Here is a 21222-nt window from a genome sequence, read left to right as displayed (position 1 = left end):
GAGAACTTTCAGGGGGAGCTCTTGATAATTGCTCATTTTTATCTGCAGTAACATAAGAAAGCAAAAGCGATGCAATAAGCAGACTCAGCTGCTTTTTATAACCCGAAAACATTCCAGCAAGCAACATGCTCCTTCAGCTCAATCCCTTCTCACCTTAACCCTCAATCATAATGATCCACAGTGCCATTTTACAGAAGGATGTAGTTCATAAAAAGTAATATAAGCCATATTTACAGTGAATTGGTACTTACCAAAAATAAACAACTGTTTGATGAATTAACATATTTCTCTTTTTGTTCTGTAGCATACATTTGGAAATGCCAGGACTATTCCCATTGAGTTAGATAAAGGACTATAAGGTGGGTGACTTTTTTGAGTTTTGACTTATTTAATGTATTATACATTAAAAACTTCTGAAGTCAAAGGATGCAATATATAGGACTCAGCAAGTGTCCAAAATTGTTTGTCAGTTTGTTTAGCTGCCCTTTAGACATGCTGTTCACATTTATAATGCATTAAAAGGACAAAAAATAGAAAGTAGACTACATGGTAAAATTAATTGCCAGCCGAGCTAGCAAGCTCAGTTGAATACTGGTATTTTGTTCTAGGATATGTAAGCATATAAAAAGCAGAATGGGAAATGGAGGCAGAAAAATAGGAAAAGTCAGTGGTGCCAAAAAACTATACTGCAAAGGAAAACAAAACAAATTTACTGTGATCTTTTTCTTTTGTCACTGGAAAATATAGGGTCATTTTTTTTTTTCTTTTTTTATAGGGTCATTTTTAATGGGGTTGTGTGAACCAGACTAATACCATCTTGATCAAATCCTCCCTGATGACTACCTTGTGACTTGAAACCTTCCCCTGTCCCCATGTTTCTTTGTTTGACCACACCCTTAAGTATCCCCTTGGGGCATAGTAGCATCCTTGATCTGCCCTCAGGCTATCATTGATTCCCCCTGGTGGTACCAGTACCTCCGCTCTAGGACTATAAAGACAGGTATTAGGGAAGTAGGGTTGTGGACATTTACTCCTCTGGAAGCTGCCCAAGATACCCTTCTGTCCATAACTATTTCTTGTCAAGCTGGACTTGCCAGCCTTTTTCTTCTGTCTCCTACGATTCCATGGCCTTAGGAGATCCTTTGCCTAGACCCTTCCTTCATGAACAATGGTCAACTAGAGCCAGACTGGCTGAGTTCAGTGCCTGATCCCTTCACTTTCTAGCTGTGTGACCTGTGGGGTCTGGGGGAGACTGTCCTTTCCTATAAAATAAGGTTTCATGATATCTACTGCAATAGGACTTAGCTGTTTAAATGACATTTCTTCAAAAAGCCTTTCTGATTCCCTTGATGAATATAGCCCTTGAGCTTTACTCTACCCTGCTTTAGCTTTTCCTTCATTACCTGACCCTTAGCTAATACCTGATACTACATTAAATAAGCAATATTTGTTTCATTATTCTCTGTCTCAAATGCAAGCCAAATGTGGGGAGAGATATTTTTCCTCCCTATTATATGCTTAGTACCTAACAAATGACCTGGTACATAATAACCACGCAATAAATGTTCATAATTAATTGATATTAAAGTCAAATTTGTAAAAATGTTGGCTTATATTTTACAATCACAAAATGTTTGTTCATTCATTTAAAACTTTCACCTTAAACATTTCATTATTTTGAATTGATGAAGAATAAAAAAATAAATAAAAGCTATCAACTTTTAGATAATTGAATTTTTTCCAGACTGATTTTCCTTTTTTTACCTGTATGGTATTTTCATTTTAGCAGTAAACATATCTAAGGGGCATAAATGGAACTGGGTCAAACAAAATACCAAAGACAGCCGTCCCCAAGTGTTAGTTGAGGTTCATTTGGTTATAAGCAATAACAAAAAACCTATGATGGTTTATCTAAGAATAAAGATAAAAGAGTGTAGGCTGTTCATTGGAGGAGACTGGAATATCTCCCAGAATCCTAATAATAGCTACCACTTGTAGGTGTCCATTATGTTCCAGACACCATTCTAAGTTCTTTATGTAATTACCTTATTGCATTCTTCCATAGTCTGTGTAAGGTATTTACAGCTATAACATGCCTTTTATAGATCAATAAACTGTTATATAAGCCTCCCAAGGTCACACATCAGTAAGTGACAGATCTGGGATTCAAACCTAGACAGCCTGACTCTTGGCCCTGTGCTCTTATCCACTCTGCCATGCTGCATCCCAGATGCTCATAAATAGTGCATGTCCAGGCTTCAGGAAGGTCATGTACTTAAGTAGCTCCAGGGATCTCATGTTATTTCTAGGGCCCTGACATGGAGATGACTCATTGTAGTGACTGTCAGTTTCAAATTCTTAGGAAAAAGAAATAATTGGCTTAGATATCTGCCCTGCATTAATAAACAGAGGCCATTGGCTTAGGGACATGAAATATAGACATGGCGCTTCAGGGTTAATTCTTGTGGTATGAAGCCTTTCTGAGATAAAAGATAATTATTGTAAGCTCCAAGAATTATTTAATATATAATGTTTGAAATAGGGATGTAGTTATGGATTTAGACAAATAGGAACATTAATAAGCACAGGAGAAAAATAAATTCTGGTTAATATGTGTGACAACCTTAACTGCTACATATTACAACATCCATTTTGTAGGTGAGAAAACTGAGAGCAAGTAGGTTAATTCATACCCATAGCTAAAGAGCTAATAAATAACAAAGCCAGGCTTTTATACACATTTATTTTTTGTAGGCTTGCAGGGTTCTTGTCTCATGGAGTCGAAGAATGGATCTCAGAGACACAAAAGGGTGAAGTGAAAGTTTATTAAGTGAAAGTGAGAACAGAAAGGAAAGGAAAAAGCTCTCTAGAGTGGGAAGGATCCCAAACGGGTTGCCACTGTGGCTTGCCACTGGTAGTCTGTTATTGTAAATTGACTAGGGAACTTAAATTTTCTTGACATCTCTCCCACTGATAGCATTATGTTTACTTTTTCTTTGATTTTCAGTGGTCCAGCCATAGCTGTTATAGAGATATCTGGCCTCTGGCATTTAACACAAATGAGGTAGTCTCATTAGTCTCATTTTATTCCCTTATCTCTGGTTTTGTATACTTCATCATTTTTCCACATCTGGGATTTCTATGAGCCTGAACACACAGCCCCCTGCATGAGCCTAGTCAAGTAGCCCCCTACATATCTCTCCCTACCTAGCCCCACCTATCCCTTATTCATATTGATTCCAAAGTCCATGCTTTCTCTACTACACTGTAATCCATCCTTTTTGGATGGCTAAAAATTGACTTGCGAGACATGGAAAAGGGGCATTAAATATGGAGCATTTATAAGAAAATTTTAATAATCTTCCTTTGTGGCCCAGAATGACAATACACAATTTTAAGAGCTGTGACAATTTTAAGAGCTTTCCTTTCATTTGCCTAAAAATTCAAAATGCTCTTCAAATAAAAAATTAAATAATTTTCAAGCTCTACATTAATTTAAGTCCATTTAATAACTCTATAACCAGTTAATAAAGAAGTAAGAACTGACTCAAGATAGTATGAAAGAAGGAAGATACTATAAAAAAAAAGTATTGAAACAAATGACTAGTAGGAAAAGCTCAAGAAACCATATAACACTATAACACATACTATTCATAAATTGTATTTCAATTTGAGATATTGGAATGATAAGCCATCACTGCTGACCTTGGCTGTATCAAAATCTTGTTGATTCCTAATTTGAAATAGGAGCATAATCTGTTAAGAGATTTGTTCTAATGAGAGATGGGGGGAGGGGAGTAATTCTCTACCTTCCACTCCTTCCAAGTATTAAAACAATTAGTTAAAGACAGACATTAGAAAAAGATAAGGATCAAACTCCCAGCTGTATTGCCAGTGAAACTGAGTTACACATAATAAATTCAACCTGTGGTGGAAAATGGCCTCTCTACTCCTATTATTTTACTTGAAATTATTCATCCAGTCCTGGGAAGTTGCTGGACATGAACACCCTCAACCTTCCTCCAAAAAGCCTGCAAAGAAAGTTTATACATGGGGTTTACAAGGAAAAAAAAAAAAAAACAGAAGATCCCTGCACCACCTGCTGACAATGACATTTCCCATTACCCACTGATAAAATTATCAAGAGCTCCTTCCATCAGGAGACAACTCATTAAAGAGGAGCCCAATTGGTTGGAATATTTATCATCACTGATTCTAGATGAAGAGAAGTTACTAACTTATGTCCCATTGAGATAATTCAGTAATATTTTTAGCCAGTCATCTATCCATCTATCCATGTACATATCTATGTAGCTACAGATACATCTCTATATCTAGAAATCCAAGTATCTAGAAATCTCTATCTATCATCTCTTTGTCATAAGAAACTCTCTAGTCCTAAAAATAGTGCATGGATGATTTTGTGTACCACACTCATTTTTCAGATGTACAGCCATTATGTCCAAATATTAAACATACTAACTAGAAAGATGTGTGTGGAGGGAAATAAGTAAAGATTTTGTGCCTTGATTTCATGGACTTCAAGCCCCCATTTGCTGAATATAAAATCTAGCTGTAGTCATTCAGAGCAAGTATAAATTATTCCAGGTACTATGCCTTTCAAATGTTTAGTAATTTATAAATTCCATTTAGAAGTGAAAATCATCCACCCTGGGAAGAAGGAAGTGCAAGACAAAGTAATTAGTATGAAATTGACCTCCTAGGGCCCCCAACTCATTTCAAATGGATATTTTAAAAATCACACTAAATAATAAGCACAATGCTTTACAAATTTAAAAATACATGAAGCCCTAATAAGATGGGAAAGATGCTCTCTACTCTGAGTTACTGAACATCTATATGCTGAACAGACAAGATGCTGTAAGCATTTGAAGCTCCATTTCAAAGACCAAAACTTAGAGTTTCCTAAACTCATAAGCAACGCATCATAATCTTCCTTAAGCTGGTCATCAAAGTATAGATGAAGGGCAAAAGGTGCTTAAAGAGAACTGATTAGACTTTCTATTACTGTTATTGTTGCTTAAGATACACTAAATTCTCTCTCTGGCAATTCTTTCTCTCTTTCTGTCTCCCTCCCAGTCAGAAAATTGCTTTGTTGAATCTTTAACATTCAAGACTTTTTCTGGATGCCCAAAATTTTTCATAAGATTGAAGGGGAAATTTCTTGTTTTTCTTGCTCCTCAGCAAACAAAATAGCCGAAAAATTATACTCATTTACTATTTCATTCTAAATTTCTATAAACCACCCCTCTATGTAACTATATTCCAAGCTCTTTCTGAGTGTGTAGCCAGGAATTTACCACCCCATGGCACCACAATATGGCAGAGAAAACTAGTGTTTTTTTGCAGACCTGGGTAAGTTCTGGAGATCTGCTATGCAACATTATGCCATAAGTTAACAATACTGCATTATACACTTAAAAATACGTGGAGGATAGATCTCATGTTAAATGTTCTTACTAAGTAAAATAGAAGAAGGAGGAGGAGGAAAAGGAGGGGAGGATGAAAAGAAGGGGGAGGAGGCGAGGGAAAGGAGAAGGAGAAGAAATGCTATTTATAAATTCTTTAAGAATGGTGCTTCTTAGCTGAGGATGGTATCAGATTTCTCTGAGAAATTGTTTAAAGTACACATGATATATGCCCAAGCATAATACCTGGACTTTTGTTTATAAACTGAGGTCTGAAGTCAAGGAAAAGCTATGCTTAATTTGGAAAAATCTACCCACTGAGATCACTATGTTTACCTCTGGCTGGAAACCACTCTTCTTCAAAGCATGAAATTCACCCGTGAAATAAAACCAGACCATTAGTCAGAAGCGTATGGAACTATATTCTTTGTAGCTGTCTTTCCTCCCCATATTACCTAACCACAAATTATGCCATTGGCTTTGTCTGGGTCAACTCTTTCCTGTCCCTTCCTTATGTGCTTAATTTCCAGTCTGCTTTCCTCTGTTCTTCAGTTAGAGATACTTTCAGCATCATTACCAAAATGCATGTTGATCTTTCCTGCTGAGCATTCTAAGAAGGATGCATTTTTTGAAACAGAACTTTCATTGAGTATTTTCAAAGCCTGGGATTGGCTTGCTTCTAACTGCCTCCATCTGTTGCTGTTCCCTAGATAGAACGACCTGTGTCACTTCATAGTGAGATCCATATGTCCACAGGGCATTTTCTTCTTCCACCCCATTCCTTGAGATTGTAGAGTGGAATCCATGATTCCTTCCTTAAATGTTTGCTAAAGTAGTGCCATTTGATGTGGAACCCTTCTTCATTATGCTAGACTCTCTCAGTGTAGCATGGGTTACAAAGTCTCAGAACAAGTGTGGTCTCAGGACTAGCAGTATCAATATTACCTGGGAACTTATTAGGAATGGGAAGTTCTTGGACCCTGGTCCAGACCACAGAACCAAAAACTTGAGATATCCAGCAATTTTCAACTTATCAAAGCCTAATTCTGAGACATGTGAAGTTGGAGTACCACTGTCTTAGAATGTAGTCATTCTTAACCAGGAGTACAAATCAGAAATTTGCCTTTCCTGTCTTCATCCATTAAGTGTCATTTGCCAATGTAAAAATAAAAACATTTCCAACTATTTTTTTTTAAGATTTTATTTATTTATTCATGAGAGACATAGAGGCAGAGACACAGGCAGAGGGAGAAGGAGGCTCTATGCAGGGCTCTATGAACCCGACGTGGGACTCAATCCCAGGTCTCCAGGATCAGGGCCGAAGGCAGAGCTAAACTGCTGAGCCACCCGGGCTGCCTGATTTCCAACTATTTTTAAAGTTATTTAGTGGAGCAGCATCACTCAAATTCAGAACCATTTTCCATGAATCTAAGGGACTCAGACAGTCCCTAAAATCCCCGTCCTATTATCCTAAAGGGCACAAGACAACCTATTGGAACTGCTATTTAAATACTCTAATAGCACATGAATAAGATATAGGCAAGTGATAAACACTTGCCAACATGCTTTCTGTTCTAACAATAAGAGCTTCCTCAAAGGAATTCACTTTATGTATAAATCTTTATTACATAGTAATAAAAATATGTAGGCCAAACAAGAATGTTATAAACTGAAAAAGTTATTAAACATAGAAATTAGAAGGAAATAAACCACATATTCTAAAAATAACCTATTTGGCGGGGGGCACATTTGGGGGGCTCAGTTGGTTAAGTGTCTGCCTTTGCCTAAGGTCATGATCTCAGGGTCTGGGGATTAAGTCCCATGTTGGGCTCTTTGCTCAGCCAGGAGTCTGTTTCTCCCTCTCCCTCTCCCTCTGTGTGCTCTCTCTCTCTCTCTCTCTCAAATAAATACAATTTAAAAAATAAAATAAATAAAAAATAAAAATGACCTATATTTAAAACACCTTTTAGAAAGTAATGAAAAATTTAAGTATTACTTGTAATAGCATATGTATTATATAGATCATGCTTTCAAAGTTTTGCCTGAGTGGCTATCACAGCTCTGCCTCAAGCAATTCTTCAATTTCTATGTTGTAATTTCAATGTGAAACTCCTGGAAGAAAATATAATTAAGTGACTGATGCAGGCTTCTGAGTTGGCTATGTCACAGACAGCAAGTCAAAATGAGTGATTGTTTCTTTACCCCAAAGGGAAAGACAACAGCACGCTGGGATCATTTTCATTCCATGAGAGACAGACCATGTCCATCCTCCTGGTATCATCTTGAAATGCCAGGAAAAGAACTGATATGAGAATAACAGTAGTCTTACTTCTGCTTCTCAAACTTTGGGCAAGTCATTGAACATCAAGCAGTTGCTATGAAACTGTTTCTCAGTTTTAAATTATCACCCCCTACCCACCCACAAGAGATTTTTCAAAAAAACTTTCCAGTCTCCACCTCCCACCACCTTAATCAGACTCTTTAGAGCTAATGTCTGGGCAAGTACATTCCCTAAAAATTCTGAGGGGTTTCTGATTTGTACAACTGGTTCATAATGACTATATTCTAAGACAATGATACTCAAACTTCACGTTTTAATCACCTGGAGGTTTTGATAGGTTGAAAACTGCTGGACATCTCAAGTTTCTGATTCTGTGGTCTGGACTATGGTCCAAGAATTTTCATTCCCAATAAGTTCCCAGGTAATAGTGATACTGCTTTTCCTGGAACCACACTTCCAAAGCATTGTTCTGAGATCTTGTAACTCAAAGTGTGGTAACCTGGCAACTTGTTAGAAAATCTTATCTAGGAGATTGTTAAAATGCAGAATCAGGGGATCCCTGGGTGGCTCAGCAGTTTAGCGCCTGCCTTTGGCCCAGGTTGTGATCCTGGAGTCCCTGGATCGAGTCCCATGTCGGGCTCCCTGCCTGGAGCCTGCTTCTCCCTCTGCCTGTGTCTCTGCCTCTCTGTCTCTCATGAATAAATAAATAAAATCTTTTTAAAAAATGCAGAATCATAGGCTGTACTCCAGAACAACTAAATTGTAACCTACTTTTCTTTTTAACAAAATCCCCAAGTGATTCATATGCATAATAAAATTTGAGAAGAACTTGTCTAGGTTTTCTTGAAATTTCTATGATTTGAATTTTCATAATGAGCTGTTGGCCTGCTCATATCAATGACATATATTTTATCAATATACTACAAAAGCAATAATTAGCTTTATTTTTTAAAGCACTTAAAATCAAAATTAACTTCTATTAAAATATTAGTAAATATTTCCTTTTTTTTTTTTTTAACTTTTATTTAACCACCACCATTTCCTGATCTGATATTTGAACATAATTTAGTTTTATCTTGAGGTTCTTAGAAGTGGTTTCTTTCACAACTTGGCTCTTGGCACACTCAAGGTTCTGCTTAAATGACTCATTCATTCACGTAGTTCCCGCTGTGTCTTACAGTGCATTCGTGCATTCATATTTTATGTTGGCTCTTTTATCCTTTCTCCGTCTACTTCCTGCTGGGGTGTTTAGGGAGATTAGTTCATAAAATTAGTATATATAAGATATTACCAAGAAGTCCTCCTACACCAAATATTTTACAACATTGAGTCAACAAAGAATTATCTCTCATCTGCCTTCCACCGCCTACCTTAAGAACTTAATTTTTTTTAATTTCCCTAAAAACAGGTGTGTATAGTGCTATGTAAAACTTCATATTTCCTGTTTTATTTAACTAGCTATCATTTTCAGTGAAGCTCCTAAAATACTTGTAATTTTGGCATTGGGTATCAGTGGAATTAGACTATCACAAATATATATGTATAATAGTTTAGTAAATTTATAACCAAAGTTCCTGTTCTTTCTGCAGTATCACTTTCATGCCTCATTTTCAAGCATTGTATCTCCTGTAAAGCTGGACCAGGATAAGTGAGGAATTTGCATAGCCTGGAGCACAAGTGCCTCCGTAGAAGCTATGTCCTGGATTCCTCAGTTACCTCACCTTTTATCCTGCCCCAATCTTCTGTAATAGTTATCTGTCACTGTGTAACAAATTATCCCAAATCTTAATGGTTTAAAACAACCGACATTTCTTATTACACAGTTGTGGGGGCCAGCACTCACTCGAGGAAAGGGGATTGCAGAAGAATGTGACTATCAGGCATCAGGGATCATTAGGGTCATCTCAGAAGTCTTCTCACCAACTCCCTCTTACACTCTTCAGAAAGCTATCCCTAGTTCTTTTCTGTCTACTTCACTTCCTCCTTCTCCCCCCTCTGCCCCCTTTCTCTTCTTTTTCTAATCCAACATATATCATCATGCCTGGCAAAAAGGAACACTGTACCTATTGGTAAATGGATGGACTTGGAGTTTCATTATTTTACTATTTATTTGAAAGCTTTTTATTCTTTTTTTGTCTTTTTTTTTTTTTTTTCCTCATCATAAGTGTACTCTTTAATCCCCATCCCTTATTTTCCCCATTCCCCTACCCATCTCTCCTCTGGTAACCATCAGTTTATTCTCTGTAGTTAAGGGTCTGTTTCTTGTTTTTTTTCTCTCTCTCTTTTTCTTTTGCTCATTTGTTTTGTTTCTTAAATTCTACATTTGATTGAAATTGTATGGTATTTTCCTTTCTCTGACTTATTTCATTTAGCATAGTATTCTCTAGCTCCATCAACATTATTACAAATGGTAATATATCATTCTTTTTTATGGCTGAATAGTATTCCATTCTATAAATAATATTCATATATATATATATACATTACTTCTTCTTTATTCATTCATCTATCAATAGACACTTGGGCTGCTCCCATAGTTTGGCCATTATAATAATGCTTCTATGAACATAGAGGTGCATGTATCCCTTTGAATTAGTGTCTTTGTTTGGATTATTGTATTTACTTTAAAAGATTTTTAAGTTATTTCATATATTCTAAAAAGCAGGAAATCTGCTCCTGCAATCTGGGAGCTAATCTGGTATTACCAAATAGGCCTTGGTGTCACCATGACATCACCTGGGACTCAGAGCTAGCCCGCAGTGTTCTTTCATTAAATGTAAACATTTCACAGGACATCATCATTTAAGACCATTCAGTGACTAATGAAGTCAAACAAAAAAAGACCACTGTCCAAATGACAAAAATGACCACTCATATCCTTATTCTGACTGATTATGAGTAGACTGTGACTTCATTACCAGCTATAGCATTACTCTTTCTTTGTCTTCTCATTTTCTAAATGAGAGTTATTAAGATACCCAATGATAGAACTATCCTAAGTCCCTAAGAGCATCCAACCCACAGCAAAGCCTTACTACCTCGAAACCTCCTCAAAATCACTTAACCCAAGCCCAACTCTTGCAATAAGCCCTTTCTAACATACTCTAATGGAGACACTGTCCATGTGTCCCTTTCACTCTCATGATGACAATTCATAAAATTAACTTTCTTTAACTACAGCTGCCCTATAGCCAAAGACAGCTGGTCTTTGGCTATAGGGCATTGGTCTTTTCAGTCACTCATCTTAAAAGTGATATAAATTAACCATTATGTACTATTTAGGAAGTATTTGTTTGCGATTATATAATGGTCTTTGTTTCTTTTATTATTTTTTTCAAAACTTGATTTATGAAAATAAAATAAAGATAGTAGTGTTCTATTTCACTTGCTGTAGGCACATGAGATTTCTGATGACGGGTCATCTGGTTCTGAACAGCCATTAAGCCAATACTATAACCAGAGTGAAAAACACTAGCCTCATTCTCTTTTGATTCTTACCTGTTCAATTACTCCTATTTCCAAGTGCACATGGGTAACACTGAACACAGTACTGATTGCCAACAAGAATTGAAATATATTTCCCTAGGAAATCACCACAGTATTGTTCTACCACTGTAATTTTGGCCTATTTTCTCCAAAAGCACTCTACCTATGTGATAGCCCCTGACTAAGCAGGAAATAGTTACATTGGAGTCTAATATTCCCAATCTTTAAGTCAATCCATGATAGAAAGTTTAGCATTTATAGAGGTATGTTACCTCCTTTGTAGTTCCGGGATATTTTTAAATGTAAAACTTGCATAAAAAACTAAATGCTATTAAACTGAATTCCATACCTATAATTAAATTTTTCTGAGCTTTAGATTAGTCATATGTAAAGAAATAAAAGTTGGCATAACAAAGTACTTACATTGCTGCAAGGCAGCCAGCTTTTATTAATGGTGGGTTGAATATAAATTGAGCTCACTATCTTTAGGTGTATAGATAATTAAAGAAAGTATAACAGTGCCATTGTTTGATGACACCTCTGATTTAGTCATTTTAATTTCATTAAATTGTGTTCGACATTTTTTAAAAGATATTGTCGAGCAATCAATCAGAAAATCATACATGATTCTTGCTACTTGTCTTGGTAATAAAAGTGAATTGGATCTATGACTCAATCATTTTATAGGTGGTCAGTCATTATAAATGTATTTTTTATTAAATTTATTATAAATGTTAAATTTCTTAGATTGTAATGGGAATGAACCTACACTTTGTAACTATTGGATTTTCTTTTTCTTTTTGTATGAGAAGTAAATAGTTAAGAAGTAATAGAAATTCTACAAAACCAAGTAAAGCAGAAGAAAAAAAATATGCCTTAGGTATACAACAACAAACACTATTTTTGTACCAAAACAATAGTGATGTTCTGTAAAGAAGTCTAATTTTTTTTAGATAGGGGAGTGGGAGTTGCTTGCTTTTTGTTTTGTTTTCTGTTTCTGCTTTTTAAAATCCAGACATAACCTTCCTTAGGTCATAGTATTAAAAGATTAAATCACCATGTAAAATATCAACCAAAAAAGAGTGATCAAAAGTGTTGGCCATATGTTTCAGGGTACATGATAGCTGGCAGAGGAAAAGGGACATTAAATTTGTCACTAAATTTTGAGAAGAATGCTTTCTAAGTGTTCCAATCAAAAGTAAACGTGTTTCCAGGATTTGAAAATAGAAGAGGATGAAAAGATCTCTAAAGCATAAATCTAATAAATGTTGGTAAGTGATGCCAATGACGAAAAAAGAGTGAATATGATATCTTAAAAATCATCAGTAGGGTGGCTCTAGCAGGACCAAATTTAATAAAAGTTAAAAAAAATTAAATGGAGAAAAAGGCACATAATTTAGGATGAATATAAGAAAGGCACAGATGTCTCAGAATAGTTTCTAGAAATAGAAATCCTAGAATAACCTGAGGCTTGTGAAAAAAGGTAAAGGCAAGAAAATGGTATTTTTCCCTTATGTTTGGAGATGTAAGAAAAGGAAGAGTTACAGCCATTGCTTAGCACAGATGATGTAACATGATGGATGACAAAATGAGAAGCTTCTCAAATTTTGTTTTTATCATCTTCTCTATTCATGCTTAAATCGATGATCTTCAGACAAAAAAGTTTAGAATGAACTTTGGAACAAGAAAAAGGGTGCTGAACATTAGTAGCAGGAGCTCTTAGTATTTCTATAGCTGGAGGTAAATCCTAAATAGTCTTTGGAAATGTATTTTATCACTTCATGTGGTGCCTTATATTTAAAATATTTTCCCTAATAATTTAATGCTGGTAGTTTTATTACCAAAAATCTCTCTGTTTTACAGCCACATTCCAGTGCTAGTTACACATATTTTTTGTCTCTATTGTAATTAGGTAATTTATCAATTTAAGGATATTGCCTGTCTATGACATTAGTTGTTTTGGGTTTTTTTCACACCTGAGAAACCATTTGCTATTCAACCTTTTATTATAACTGGTAATTACCTACTCAATCCACTTTAGGCTTCATATAGATCAGTTTTATGAGACAGTATAATCTACCCATACCTTCTCTTAAATAAATACAGTCTAAGTAGAACATCATATTTGGGTTTTAATATATAAAGATACTTTAGTAGACTGAATCAAATTTACTTTTGTTATAGTTTTGGTTCCTGCATATAAACTGAAAATGGGATATATGCATCAAAATATGTTTCATCCTTTGCATTCCATGCAACAGAGATAAATGGTGATCCAAAGGCTCTGACACAGTATCTTGTTTGAAAAAGTCTTCATTAGCAGTGAAGAGAGCAAGGGAATGAAAATAGGGATTCAAGAAGCAGAGAATGCTTGATTATCTACAGTGATGAGAAAATGGGTGAAAAAGATGGGTAGCTTGAAATGAGGGATGGGGAACGATCATAACTAGGGTCTTGAGACAAATGAGGAATGTTTGCAGTCTGCTGTTGAGCAAGAGTAAGGCAGATGCCTGCTACCAGGAGATAATGCCAGAAAAGGGAGGAAAAGTCAACTAAGGATGTGAGGAAGGAGCCCAGAAAAAGAGCCTCGTGTAGTGGCTCAACTAAGGAGAACTTATGATAGAACCACAGGCAAAGAATACATGGCTTCAAATCCAGCTCAGACTATTTTCTAAAAGAAGGAAAAATATGATCTTTGCTGACACAAACATGAAATGTGGGTGTATAATTTTCTGTATATGAGGGTGAGGGAATTCCAGGATGGTCATTATTAAAGCCACTTTGTGTTACTAGACATTGTCCTCCTCACTGTGGCCTTCTTGAGGTGAGGGGATGTCAGTCTTCATCACTGCATAACAAAGTGTCCCTCATAGAATGAGTATTGAATATGTATGGGATTGAATCTTAAGTCTAGTTTAGCAAGAATAGAAAATTTTGGAAATACAAAAATGCCTAAAGAAGAAAAAGAAACTCACACTTTAACATTTCTATGTAGTAGGTAAGTTTAATTTTCAGTGCAATTCTTTTTTTAGCTTTTTTTTTTCTATGCACTTGTATAATTTTACATTTTTTGATAGCTCGGGGAATTGCAAAAAACAGTAAATACATTCATTTTCACTAAATATATTGTGACCATTTATTAGCCATTTAGTCTTTCTCTAAACCATGAATTTAACATCATGGCTGCATATTAGTTCATAAATTCATAATAATAATTATTATTATTATAATTATAATAATGTTATAAGTGGCAGTTGTGGTCATAGAAGGAACAATAGTAGCAATAAAAGCAGTAGTTGTCAACAAATCCAAATATATTACATACTTATTGTATGCAGAGCAAATCCCAAAAGTACTCTATATGTATCATTTTAATGTTCTAAAGGCACTATAGTATGGATATTATATGTCATCCACTTTATAAATGGAGGGAACAGACTTTTAGAGGCCAACTAATTTGTACGCTTAGGTGTGTTAAATATACCAATGTTCAACCCTAGCCGAGACCGATTGAATTAGAATGTGTGGAGTCATTTCCAGGATCTATATATTTAAGAAGCAACATGGATGACTCCCAAACTGCCCATTTTGGAAAACACTTTGGCAATGTTTTCACCAGATTTACCTAAGATTTAAACCTGGTCTGATGCCAAAGGCCTTAGCACTATACTCTACTGCATCTCAAAGTGTAGCTCACCATGATTTAAGCAGTCTCATTTTGGTGTATTTAGATTATTTATATCTTTATATAACTAGTGCTGAGATGAGAACCTCATACAGTAGAATTTTTTTCAGATTATTGTTTAGTATCAAATTCTATAACTAAAAAAAAGTAATAAACATTACAATTTAGCTATTTCCCTATCAGAAAGGGAGACAGAACGTAAAGACTGCTAACTCTGGGAAACGAACTAGGGGTGGTAGAAGGGGAGGAGGGCGGGGGGTGGGAGTGAATGGGTGACGGGCACTGGGGGTTATTCTGTATGTTAGTAAATTGAACACCAATAAAAAATAAATTAAAAAAAAATTTAGCTATTTCCCATAGTAATCAGATGAGATAGCAGGAGGTCACCATAGATTCTACTGATAGTAGCAAACTTGAAAATTACAGTGATGACAAGAGAGAAGGAGAGAGAAAGAGATTTAGTTCATATTTGAATTTAATCTCCCAAAACACTATTAGGTCAGTTATGTACATTTCATCATACTCTGAGTCCTCATTCTTTTTTTTTTTTTTTAAGGTTTTATTTATTTATTCATGAGAGACAGAGAGAGAGAGAGAGGCAGAGACACAGGCAGATGGAGAAGAAGGCTACATGCAGGTAGCCTGATGTGGGACTCAATCCCAGGACTCCAGGATGAGGCCCTGGGCTAAAGGCAGTGCTAAACCACTGAGCCACCCGGGCTGCCCTGAGTCCTCATTCTTAAAGTAACTTTTTTACCCCATTTTTATGAATGAAACTCCCTCAGAACTTTTTAAGCTTTACATTTTTCTATAATATCATTTAAAGTTGGTGATAATTTTAACATTAAAGATAAGATGCATGAGAAAACTAAAAGAATACCTACAAATAAAGTAGGTAGCTTATTCTTTGTCCTTCTGAAAATATAAATGGCAAAGGACAAAAATCATGTGACATATTAAGTCCTATTGGGGCATTTTTTAATAACTAAAATAGAGTCATCCTATAAAAGAGAGTAGAAACAGAAAATTATTTGTAAGGTATTTATGATATAAAGTTTATAGTAAAACCTATTTTATAAAAAAATGTATAAAAATAAAATCGGAAAGAGATAGTAATGGCATTCCTGTCTACATTTATTTTTGTCTCTCTTTTTAAAACAAGTTATAAATTATTTGGATACTTTTTTTTAGCTCTTATTATTTACTATCTATACTATAAAAGTTGGATAAAACAGATCTTAAATTTATCCACTTTCAATCTGGAGAGCAGTTCTGTTACTCTGTAGAATATATTGTTTGTGTCTGTCCAGAACACTTCCAAGGAAATCTCAACATAACAGTTTTGTCATATATTTTGTTTTAAACAATGACATGAATTTGCCTGACTTCTTACAATGCTGTCACAATTTTAGACTGATGATATAGCTACACTATATATTGATCTTCAGTTAAAAAAGAATGTAGGCCCAACTAGACATCAATCTCTTCCTTTATTTCCTCTTATATAAATTTTAAGGAAATAAAATTCTGTAATTTAGAAATTGTTTCCCAGGGACATAGTTGACTTTCTTTCATAAAACTTAAGTTTTCAAATCTCATGATGTAAATGTAAAACAAAAAAAATTCACATTTGACAAATTTAATAAATATTTATTTAGCACCTACTGTGGGCCAGAAAATCTACTCTAGAGCTACTTCAGTAAGTTTTAGAAGAAGGATCTAGGAATTACTGCTGGATTACATGTGGTGGAAGAAAGCAAGAGGAATCAAGGATAGATCCTAAATTTCACTTAAGTAGGTAGGTAAATATCCATGTTCATTTATAAGATGGGGAAATCTCAGAGAACAGATTTGTGGAAAAAATCAATTGTTCTAATTTAGACACATTATTTCTGAATGTCTGTTACATCCAAATAGACATATCTAGCACATGATTGTCTTCTAGTCATAAATTTAGATGAAAATTCAAGGCTGGAGAAATTGAGAGTTTTTAGTATTAGGACTCTTATTCTCATTATACTTTTACTCTCTGAAGTCACTAGGAAGATGGCACAGAGAACAAAGAGAAGAAAACAAAGTAGTTAACCCTAGAGGTCAAACAAAGGATGGGAACCTCAACAAGTGAACCTGAAATGGAGTGACCAAGGAGATAGAGGGATATCAGTAGAATGTTATCTCATAGGAACAAAGATAAGAAATCTTATAAGACAGAGTAGTTCTTTTTTTTTTTTTAATTTTTATTTATTTATGATAGGCACACAGTGAGAGAGAGAGGCAGAGACACAGGCAGAGGGAGAAGCAGGCTCCATGCACCGGGAGCCCGACGTGGGATTCGATCCCGGATCTCCAGGATCGCGCCCTGGGCCAAAGGCAGGCGCTAAACCGCTGCGCCACCCAGGGATCCCAAGACAGAGTAGTTCTGTTGAATACTATTGAGTTTAAGAAAAATTCAGACCCAATAGAACAATGAATTAAGCAACATGGAGGTCATTAGTGACTCTTACAAGAGTAGTTATAAGTTTGGAAATAATAGTTTGAAAAAAGTAGGGGAGATCAGGAAGTGGTGAAAAAAACATAGGAAACCCTAAAACTAATGTTTCAGGAAGAGGGAAATAATTAAATTCATATGGACACTTACTTTGTCTTTAACATTTATTTGCTGTTATACTTTACAGATATTATATTTTCTCTCAAAAGTAAAATATTTCCCTTTGAGAAGGGATTCTTAGGAAACCTTCATCACCTTAGGTCTGAAATATTTGAAAAATAGCCAAAAAAGCCAAGATTGAAGGAGACCAAGAAAAAGGAGAATAGTAAGCAATTAAGTCAGAAAGGTAGCATATATCTGAGCATGTAGGATCTTTGGACCAGGGTAAGGATCTTAGCTTGAATCCTATGTAAAAATGAGTAACCATTGGTAAGTGTTGAGCACAAAAGTAACATAATTCAAAGTATACTTTTAAAGGATTGATTTGGTCCTCTATTGAGTGTATATATACTATAGCAAAAAAGACAGGACAAAGACTCAGTAAACATGAGATATTATTATTCATTTTATTATTTCATAGTGTCTTTTGTAGAACTACCCTAGAACATACCATGAACTTTTAGAGTCACTTGATAGAGGAGGAGGGAAATTTCAAGGTGTCCACTCCAATGACCTAATCACGTCTGAAAGACCCCCGTCTCCTAATACCATCACATTGGGGGTTAGGATTTAATATATGAATTGAAGAAAGACATAAATTTTCTCTTTCTATAGCAAATTTTCTCTTGTTTGTATAGCAAATACAAACACAATATAAATTAAACACACATACATATATACGTGTTCTAGAGAATAGTCCTTTGTCAGCTATATATGTAGCAAAGATCTTCTCATACTTCATAAAATTATCTTTTTACTATCTTTAAAATAACTCTTAAGTAAACAGGGTTTGTAATTTTAAATAGTCAAGTTTACCAACTTTATGTTCTGTCTTTTTTAAAGATTTTATTGATTTGAGAGAGTGAGAGAGTAGAAGTGGAAGGAGTGGGGAGGAGCAGAGAGAGAGGGAAAGGGACAAGCAGACTCCCCATTGAGCAGGGAGCCCAGATGCAAAGCTTGATCCCAAAACCCTGAGATCATGACCTGAACCAAAAGCAGATACTTAACTGACTGAGCCACCTCGGCATCTCTGTTATGTCTTGTTTAAGACTTCCTTCCTTTTCCAAAGTGATGAAAGATAATACTTTTCTGTATTATATTTTTTAAGCTTTAGAGTTGGACTTTAATTTTTTTAGATCATCTGTGACTGATTTTATAGTATGAGCTGATATAGGGGTCCAATTTTATTCTATCCTTATAGACAACTAATTATCCTAACACTATTTACTGATTAAGTTATTATTCTCTATCTTTACCACCAAATCTCCTTAAAAAATTAATTCTTGACATTAATATAACTACTTAATTTATTCTTTCTCAAGAGTACATTAGCTATTAATGACATAATTCTTCAGTAAACATTTTACAATCATATTTTTAAGTCTATCAAAAATGTAGAGACATGTTTGGCATTACATCAAATCCATAAATGAATTCAGGGAATATTGATATCCTAATGTTGAGTATTCAAAACTATAAACATGTTTTTTTTTCAAGATACTTTGAAGATTTTATTGTCTAACTTTTTATTGCTATACAGGAAACAATATATCTTGTACTTTTTATCTAGTTACCTTGCTGAACTCTCTTACGAATTCTAATATTGTAGTGGATTCCCTTTGGCATTCTCTATGTACAAAATCTATAAATAATAGCTTTTTTTCATTTTCAATCTTCATATCTTCAGTTTCTTTTCTTTCTCTCTTAGAGCAGTAGCTATAAACGCCAGTACGATACCGGGAAGAATTTATATTATCAGGCTCCCTTGTTTCAGATCTCAAATACAATGTTCTAACATTTCACTGTGAGTGGGATGTTTGCTGTATGTTTTTGTAGACTCTATCTGGTTAAAAGAATTCCTTTCTCCACTCATACTTCTATATGCGAGAATTAGAATTCATTCAATCATAAATGAATTGTGACTTATATCAAACTTTTTCTGCATCTATCCTGATGAACATACTTCATTTACTTGTGTAAAGACAACCTTTGTAAAATGACTGGAAGTGAGAGTGGAGAGTTAAAGATTTCCATGAGAGACATTTCATCTTCCCACCCTTCTGCATTCTTACCCTTTATATATAATCCCTTCGTAATTTAACCTGGATGCTTTCCTCACCCTGCCTCACTAGAATCTCCCTCCTATATCCCATATAGACATCGAATCTTTGTAGTTCTTCTCAGGAGCTCAGTAAAGTTTTTCCTACCCAACTTGTAACCAAAACACATTTTAAACTATTTTAAACCTTTCAGGGACACCCAGGTGGCTCAATCAGTTAAATGTCTGATTCCCTTGATTTCAGCTCAGGTCATGATCTCAGGGATATAAGAACAAGCCCTGCATGGGGCTTCATACTGAGCATGGAGCCTGTTCAAGATTCTCTGTCTGTCTCTCTCCCTTTTCTCTCTCTCTCAAAATAAATAAGTGAATTACTTGAAACCTTTCATAATAGCTTTTCTAAAAACAAACAAAACATAAACATGAGTTTCTTCTTCAGTTCAAATAAGATTCCACATAAGATAAAATGAAACACACTATGGTTATTATCAGCTATAGATTTTGATGTATTATTCTTATGGTCTTAAAGAAGGATATAAAATATATTCCATTTTCTCTGGAGTCAGCCTTAATGAAGCATTGACATTTAATTATTGTTCCAAATAGTCTAAGTCAGACATTAGGATGATCTGGGGCCCACTCAGCCATTTATGTGTTATTAGGTACTCAGAATATGTCTCTGGGCATAAAATTGGCCTGAATACTTAAAATTCTATTACTTCAAAATTATTTACCATGACTTTTTGGATGTTGAGGGCAGAGGGGAAAAATCATAAGGAATGCATAATATATGTTTACTTTAAGATGTTAAAAATAAATGTTTTAAATTTGTTCTCTTATGAGATTTTTTTTTTTTCTCAGTTTCAGGCTAGATGGCCAAGCACATTTGCCATTTCCTATTTTAATCCTGAGAAAGAAATGTTCATCTAAGTGTGTTTCTCCTATGATGAACTTTTAGGACATCTGTCTGGGATCAGAGGTTTACTAACACATTACAAAACTGCCTGCTGAACTGTGTTGGGGAAATTTTTTCTTCACTTAAATATGTTTGAAACGGGATCTTGAGTGGAAAATCCCTGTACATGTAAAAGCATTTATTAAAATTAATAAGATCTATTTACAACATTTGTAATAGTGTCAGAGGAAAGGCAAATAATAAAACAGAATTTTTTTCTTGCCACAATAATTCTCTTGTTTGGAAAGCCTAGCTCTAAGGCTCTCATTTTATAATATGGTTAATGAGAATAAATGGGATTTAGAAAAAAAAAAATGAAGCTTATATCCTTCCTCTCCTCATTATTACCTCTGTGACCTTGAGCAAGTTGCATGTACCTCTTTGAATTTTGATTTTCTTCTTCTATAAATAGGTTTAATAACATTTACCTTTAATAATACTGCAATACTGCAGTGAGGACCAGAATTAAGGCATATATTTGACACATGTAAGTAATCAACAACTGGTAACAAGTATATTTGACAAAGAAGAAAGAAATGAACCTTTTGGAAAATAGATATTATAAAATAATTACTTTGCCTTACAAAAGAAGATTTCACTTTGGTAAAAATTTTATTTTTCAATAGTAAATTTGGCATAATAATTTCATGATTCCAGGATTTTAAAAAAATATTTTATTT

The 21222-nt window shown here is 34.8% G+C and overlaps 2 long non-coding RNA genes across 9 annotated transcripts in view; one reads left to right on the top strand and one right to left on the bottom strand.

The window, feature by feature from the left end:
• LOC140622202 (uncharacterized) overlaps positions 1-20832 on the top strand; it is a 49266-nt gene extending 28434 nt beyond the window's left edge. For 2 of the 4 annotated variants that reach the window (XR_012021944.1, XR_012021945.1), the window contains exons 3-6: positions 305-359; positions 12309-12467; positions 16540-16679; positions 20449-20832. This is a non-coding gene — a long non-coding RNA (uncharacterized lncRNA). The remainder of the gene's footprint in view (positions 1-304; positions 360-12308; positions 12468-16539; positions 16680-20448) is intronic. The other 2 variants (XR_012021946.1, XR_012021950.1) reach the window with 1 other exon arrangement.
• LOC140622212 (uncharacterized) overlaps positions 1-21222 on the bottom strand; it is a 72970-nt gene that overhangs the window by 9628 nt on the left and 42120 nt on the right. For 3 of the 5 annotated variants that reach the window (XR_012021971.1, XR_012021953.1, XR_012021967.1), the window contains one exon: positions 8763-8949. The exons of 1 other annotated variant lie outside the window; for it this stretch is intronic. This is a non-coding gene — a long non-coding RNA (uncharacterized lncRNA). Of the gene's footprint in view, positions 1-8762; positions 8950-21222 lie in introns of those variants that run through there. One more of the 5 variants, XR_012021956.1, reaches the window with a different exon arrangement.

The sequence above is a fragment of the Canis lupus genome, chromosome 2, assembly GCF_048164855.1.
Source record: "Canis lupus baileyi chromosome 2, mCanLup2.hap1, whole genome shotgun sequence".
In the NCBI taxonomy this organism is placed as follows: domain Eukaryota; kingdom Metazoa; phylum Chordata; class Mammalia; order Carnivora; family Canidae; genus Canis; species Canis lupus.
The sequence above is the reverse complement of the archived record's forward strand: the minus strand, read 5'-3'. Positions and strand labels throughout refer to the sequence as shown.